Here is a 7,840-nt window from a genome sequence, read left to right on the forward strand (position 1 = left end):
ACAAACGTGCATTTCAAGGTTTTGGTTATAATGGGAATGAAGTATGGTAGCATCATGATACCATAGTAGCTCAGGCATATCCATGGCTCATGAAGTTTTCCTTCAATAATTCCGATTTGGGGTTTTAAGATGGTACAACACGGCCGGGCCATTGTCATATTTGGACAAAAATAGAGATGTTTGGCCTTGGCGTAGATAAGAAAGTGAAAATGATCGTGAATACATGAGTCGGCTCTGAAAAAGAACACGGATGAAAGGGGGGGCCAAAAGATATGTTGGCCCCCCCTTTCAGCGTCAAAGGGGGGGCCATGGCCCCGTTGGCCCCCCCCCCTGGATCCGCCCTTGACCAAGTTTGGTCCAAATCGTAGGGGCTCACCTGATTCCGAATCTTAGATTATAGATTAGGATTCGCTTACATCTAACTTGACGACCGTTGAATTATTTACATAGCCCTGATCGGCGGCCGGCTAGTACTCTTGCCGGCGCTCACATACGTGCTGGTTGCCCCGGCAACGGGCTATTGACCAATGAGAAGCGAGGAAAGTGCAACGTCACTGCGATTTTTCATATACCTGTGCCCCCTGTAGCACGCTTCTCATTGGTCAATAGCCCGTTGCCGGGGCAACGTGCACGTATGTGTGCGCGGGCTAGCGCGCTAGCCGGCCGCCGAACAGCGCTATGGTTATCGGAAAAATATCCATGAGCCCTGATCGGCGGCCGGCTAGTACTCTTGCCCGCGCTCACATACGTGCACGTTACCCCGGCAACGGGCTATTGACCAATGAGAAGCGAGAAAAGTGTTACGTCACTGCGATTTTTCATATACCTGTGCCCCCGGACGTGACGTAGTGTGCTCGCGCGCGTGCAGGGTCTCTGCCAGGGGGGTACGCTCCGGCTGTTTAGCATTACGAAAAATGGTGACAGACGTTTGTGGAGGATTGTCGACGAACTCTTGTTCCGCGAGCAGTACTTACACGCTAGCGGAAAATTCACCAATCAGCGCTCGGCAGTACTCGACGCTGATTGGTCCGACGCTCGTGACGAAATTGCGGGGGACCGCAGTTATTCTCTATGGACCCGAATAGGCTTTTGGATTTCGGAGGGGTTTCTTTAAAATTATATGCTGTTTGGAGCTGTTTTCGAGTTGAAATATATTTCTTATGACTGTTAGCTATATAATGACACCATAAAATCATGATTTTAATAAATATTACCGATGTAATATCGGTCGAAAAGACATGCTGTCATGGCACGGACTGCCCTGCGGCTGATGTGGGGCCCCTAGTGCCAGCGTATGGTAATAATGGGCTGACGAAGGGTTATTGGAGAAACTTAGAGCCCCATCAGCATTCAGTATAGGGTCATCAGAGGCCGGGAATGTCCATCAGGGGTCTGAGTAGGCCTGTCATAGGGGCATACATGACACATCATGGCCCATGGGTCAATGTAGATCCATTAGGGGCCGTTGAAGGGCCATCATTGTTCAGCGTGGGCTCGCAATTACCTCTGATGGGCATATGCCGTGCCCCGATGGATAACGCTGGCCCCTGATGAACCATCACCAGCCCCTGATAGGTCTACAAAGCCCCCTGCTGGGTTCAAATTGGTCACTGATATGCCCAAATGGGCCACTGAGAAACCCGTACAACATCCCCTGACTGCACCTGCTGGACCAGTGCCGTCCCCTCATGGGCCCACCACAGCTCTTGAATGACCTTTTCAAGTCCCCTGAAGTGCCTTTATTGGCCTAAATGGCCCTTGATTGACTTATGTGGTCCCTATTGGTCCTATATGGCCCCCATTAGCCCTCAACGTCCCTAGACAGTCTTACATTATATGCCACTGGGCCCTGTTGGGTCAGCACCGGCCCCTGATAGGCTTGCACTGGACCCACCGGGCCTATACCGACCCATGAAGGGCCTATGTCGAGCCCTCATGGACCTCCGATGACCACACGCCGGCATTGTGGCCCCATCAGCAGTGGTCCGTCTATCCCATGTACTTACGGTCTTTTTGGCCGATGTGACACCGGTATTATATAGAAATGTTATGATTAAATGTCGTTATTACACAGTCAAAAGTCACAGAAAGAATATCCAAGCTCAAAAATGGCCTCAAACCCAACAAAAACTGGTATAAAACCCCTTCAAAAGCCGTAAGTCTATTAAACGCCATAGGGGAATAGCTACAGTCCCCCGCAATTTCGTCACGAGCATCGGGCCAATCAGCGTCGAGTATTGCCGAACGCCGATTGGTCGATTTCCGCTAGCCTGTAAATGCTGCTTGCGGATATAGTTTTGAACAAGTGAGGGTCGCCGCTACTAATTATCGCTTACGTGCATCAAGTGCTATGATATTCAGATTCACTTTCAAATGCACATTCAAAAAAACTCACCAACTGCAAAGTTTTGGCTACCATCGTGTAGCCAGGAAAGCCCTGATTCTGAAAATATATATCCCAATACATGACACTCAATAGTTTACGAGATATACCTGTTTTCCTTTTGAAGGTCATTCAAGGTCATATAGTGGCAGGTCATCAAAAAAACTCACCAATATACACCAAAATTACAGGATATATAGTCCAAAGCAGCCTCCATCGAACGGTGGTAGTCACTATTCATGACACTTCTGCGTTTTTGGTACAGGGGCCATTTTTATTTTCAAATGCCTATCTCGCTTATGTTAACACTGCCTGACTTAAAGGCCAATAACTCCCAAAGTACATCACCGTTCTCTTTCATCTTCTGGTGACACGTTTGCAAGGCCCTGGGGCAGTTTTTGGTCAAGTGCCTATCCATGACGCCTTCTCAAATCGTTTGTACGCGGGTTTGAAAATTTGATATTTTTGGTCATACGGCCAAAGTCAACAAAAAAGAACTCACCAATATGCACAAAAATTACAGGATATATAGTCCAAAGTCACCTCCATCGAATGGTGGTAGTCTCTATTCATGACACTTCTGCGTTTTTGGTACAGCGGCCACATTGATATTCAAATGCCTATCTCGCTAATGTTAACGCTGACTGACTTGGATGGGTATAACTCCAAAAGTACATATTCGATCTTGTTAAACTTTTAGTGGCACGTTAGCAAGGCCCTGGGACAGTTTTTGGTCAAGTGCCTACCCATGACGCCTTCTCAAAACTTTTGTACGCGGGTTTCAAAATGTGTTTTTTTTGGTGATACGGCCAAAGTCAACAAAAAAGAACTCACCAATATGCATACAAATTACGGCATATATAGTCCAAAGTGACCTCCATCGAATGGTGGTAGTCGCTATTCATGACACTCCTGCGTTTTTGGTACAGCGGCCACATTGATATTCAAATGCCTATACTCGCTAATGTTAACGCTGACTGACTTGGATGGGTATAACTCCAAAAGTGAATCTCCGATCTTGTTAAACTTTTAGTGGTACGTTAGCAAGGCCCTAAAGCAGTTTTTGGTCAAGTGCCTACCCATGACGCCTTCTCAAAACTTTTGTACGCGGGTTTGAAAATTTGATATCTTTGGTGATACGGCCAAAGTCAACAAAAAAGAACTCACCAATATGCACAAAAATTACGGCATATATAGTCCAAAGTGACCTCCATCGAATAGTGGTAGTCCCTATTCATGACACTTCTGCGTTTTTGGTACAGCGGCCACATTGATATTCAAATGCCTATCTCGCTAATGTTAACGCTGACTGACTTGGACGGGTATAACTCCAAAAGTACATCTCAGATCTTGTTTAACTTTTACTGGCACGTTAGCAAGGCCCTGTGGCAGTTTTTGGTCAAGTGCCTACCCATGACGCCTTCTCAAAACTTTTGTACGCGGGTTTGAAAATTTGATTTTTTAGTGATACGACCAAAGTCAACAAAAAAGAACTCACCAATATGCACAAAAATTACGGCATATATAGTCCAAAGTGACCTCCATCGAATGGTGGTAGTCGCTATTCATGACACTTCTGCGTTTTTGGTACAGCTGCCATATTGATATTCAAATGCCTATCTCGCTTATGTTAACACTGACTGACTTGGATGGGTATAACTCCAAAAGTTCATCTCCGATCTTGTTAAACTTTTAGTGGCACGTTAGCAAGGCCCTGGGGCAGTTTTTGGTCAAGTGCCTACCCATGACGCCTTCTCAAAACTTTTGTACGCGGGTTTGAAAATTTGATTTTTTAGTGATACGACCAAAGTCAACAAAAAAGAACTCACCAATATGCACAAAAATTACGGCATATATAGTCCAAAGTGACCTCCATCGAATGGTGGTAGTCGCTATTCATGACACTTCTGCGTTTTTGGTACAGCTGCCATATTGATATTCAAATGCCTATCTCGCTAATGTTAACACTGACTGACTTGGATGGGCATAACTCCAAAAGTACATCTCTGATCTTGTTAAACTTTTAGTGGCACGTTAGCAAGGCCCTGGGGCAGCTTTTGGTCAAGTGCCTACCCATGACGCTTTCTCAAAACTTTTGTACGCGGGTTTGAAAATTTGATATTTTTGGTCATACGGCCAAAGTCAACAAAAAAGAACTCACCAATATGCACAAAAATTACAGGATATATAGTCCAAAGTGACCTCCATCGAATGGTGGTAGTCTCTATTCATGACACTTCTGCGTTTTTGGTACAGCTGCCACATTGATATTCAAATGCCTATCTCGCTAATGTTAACACTGCCTGACTTAAAGGCCAATAACTCCCAAAGTACATCACCGTTCTCTTTCATCTTTTGATGACACGTTTGCAAGGCCTTAAGGCAGTTTTTGGTCAAGTGCCTACCCATGACGCCTTCTCAAATCGTTTGTACGCGGGTTTGAAAATTTGATATTTTTCAAGATATAAGGCTTTTCAAGATATAGGGCCTTGCTAACGTGCCACTAAAAGTTTAACAAGATCGGAGATGTACTTTTGGAGTTATACCCTTCCAAGTCAGTCAGTGTTAACATTAGCGAGATAGGCATTTGAATATCAATGTGGCCGCTGTACCGAAAACGCAGAAGTGTCATGAATAGCGACTACCACCATTAATTGGAGGTCACTTTGGACTATATATGCCGTAATTTTTGTGCATATTGGTGAGTTCTTTTTTTGTTGACTTTGGTCGTATCACCAAAAAAAATCAAAATTTCAAACCCGCGTACAAAAGTTTTGAGAAGGCGTCATGGGTAGGCACTTGACCAAAAACTGCCTTAGGGCCTTGCACACGTGTCATCAAAAGATGAAAGAGAACGGTGATGTACTTTGGGAGTTATTGGCCTTTAAGTCAGGCAGTGTTAACATTAGCGAGATAGGCATTTGAATATCAATGTGGCTGCTGTACCAAAAACGCAGAAGTGTCATGAATAGAGACTACCACCATTCGATGGAGGTCACTTTGGACTATATATCATGTAATTTTTGTGCATATTGGTGAGTTCTTTTTTGTTGACTTTGGCCGTATGACCAAAAATATCAAATTTTCAAACCCGCGTACAAAAGTTTTGAGAAGGCGTCATGGGTAGGCACTTGACCAAAAGCTGCCCCAGGGCCTTGCTAACGTGCCACTAAAAGTTTAACAAGATCAGAGATGTACTTTTGGAGTTAGTCCCATCCAAGTCAGTCAGTGTTAACATTAGCGAGATAGGCATTTGAATATCAATATGGCAGCTGTACCAAAAACGCAGAAGTGTCATGAATAGCGACTACCACCATTCGATGGAGGTCACTTTGGACTATATATGCCGTAATTTTTGTGCATATTGGTGAGTTCTTTTTTGTTGACTTTGGCCGTATCACCAAAAAAAATCAAATTTTCAAACCCGCGTAAAAAGTTTTGAGAAGGCGTCATGGGTAGGCACTTGACCAAAAACTGCCCCAGGGCCTTGCTAACGTGCCGCTAAAAGTTTAACAAGATCGGAGATGTACTTTTGGAGTTATACCCATCCAAGTCGGTCAGCGTTAACATTAGCGAGATAGGCATTTGAATATCAATGTGGCCGCTGTACCAAAAACGCATAAGTGTCATGAATAGGGACTACCACCATTCGATGGAGGTCACTTTGGACTATATATCCTGTAATTTTTGTGCATACTGGTGAGTTCTTTTTTGTTGACTTTGGCCGTATCACCAAAGATATCAAGTTTTCAAACCCGCGTACAAAAGTATTGAGACGGCGTCATGGGTAGGCACTTGACCAAAAACTGCCACAGGGCCTTGCTAACGTGCCAGTAAAAGTTAAACAAGATCTGAGATGTACTTTTGGAGTTATACCCGTCCAAGTCAGTCAGCGTTAACATTAGCGAGATAGGCATTTTAATATCAATGTGGCCGCTGTACCAAAAACGCAGAAGTGTCATGAATAGGGACTACCACTATTCGATGGAGGTCACTTTGGACTATATATGCCGTAATTTTTGTGCATATTGGTGAGTTCTTTTTTGTTGACTTTGGCCGTATCACCAAAGATATCAAATTTTCAAACCCGCGTACAAAAGTTTTGAGAAGGCGTCATGGGTAGGCACTTGACCAAAAACTGCTTTAGGGCCTTGCTAACGTACCACTAAAAGTTTAACAAGATCGGAGATTCACTTTTGGAGTTATACCCATCCAAGTCAGTCAGCGTTAACATTAGCGAGTATAGGCATTTGAATATCAATGTGGCCGCTGTACCAAAAACGCAGGAGTGTCATGAATAGCGACTACCACCATTCGATGGAGGTCACTTTGGACTATATATGCCGTAATTTGTATGCATATTGGTGAGTTCTTTTTTGTTGACTTTGGCCGTATCACCAAAAAAAACCACATTTTGAAACCCGCGTACAAAAGTTTTGAGAAGGCGTCATGGGTAGGCACTTGACCAAAAACTGTCCTAGGGCCTTGCTAACGTGTCACTAAAAGTTTAACAAGATCGAATATGTACTTTTGGAGTTATACCCATCCAAGTCAGTCAGCGTTAACATTAGCGAGATAGGCATTTGAATATCAATGTGGCCGCTGTACCAAAAACGCAGAAGTGTCATGAATAGAGACTACCACCATTCGATGGAGGTGACTTTGGACTATATATCCTGTAATTTTTGTGCATATTGGTGAGTTCTTTTTTGTTGACTTTGGCCGTATGACCAAAAATATCAAATTTTCAAACCCGCGTACAAACGATTTGAGAAGGCGTCATGGGTAGGCACTTGACCAAAAACTGCCCCAGGGCCTTGCAAACGTGTCACCAGAAGATGAAAGAGAACGGTGATGTACTTTGGGAGTTATTGGCCTTTAAGTCAGGCAGTGTTAACATAAGCGAGATAGGCATTTGAAAATAAAAATGGCCCCTGTACCAAAAACGCAGAAGTGTCATGAATAGTGACTACCACCGTTCGATGGAGGCTGCTTTGGACTATATATCCTGTAATTTTGGTGTATATTGGCGAGTTTTTTTTGATGACCTGCCACTATATGACCTTGAATGACCTTCAAAAGGAAAACAGGTATATCTCGTAAACTATTGAGTGTCATGTATTGGGATATATATTTTCAGAATCAGGGCTTTCCTGGCTACACGATGGTAGCCAAAACTTTGCATTTGGTGAGTTTTTTTGAATGTGCATTTGAAAGTGAATCTGAATATCATAGCACTTGATGCACGTTTATCGCTTGTCACCACTTTTTCGTCGCATGTTTATTAATCCCACCCAGAAATGACAAACAAAGCCTCTGATTGGCCAGTTTTGGCTGACAGACGCAGAATATTTGTCAGCAATAGAATACTATGCTTTAGCACGTTTTCAATAATGACGCATCCGTTACATTTACAGGTTAGGGCAGCTAAAATATTGTAATGGATCTAACATGTTA

The sequence above is a fragment of the Amphibalanus amphitrite genome, unplaced genomic scaffold, assembly GCF_019059575.1.
Source record: "Amphibalanus amphitrite isolate SeventyFive unplaced genomic scaffold, NRLGWU_Aamphi_draft 000494F_arrow, whole genome shotgun sequence".
Lineage (NCBI taxonomy): Eukaryota > Metazoa > Arthropoda > Thecostraca > Balanomorpha > Balanidae > Amphibalanus > Amphibalanus amphitrite.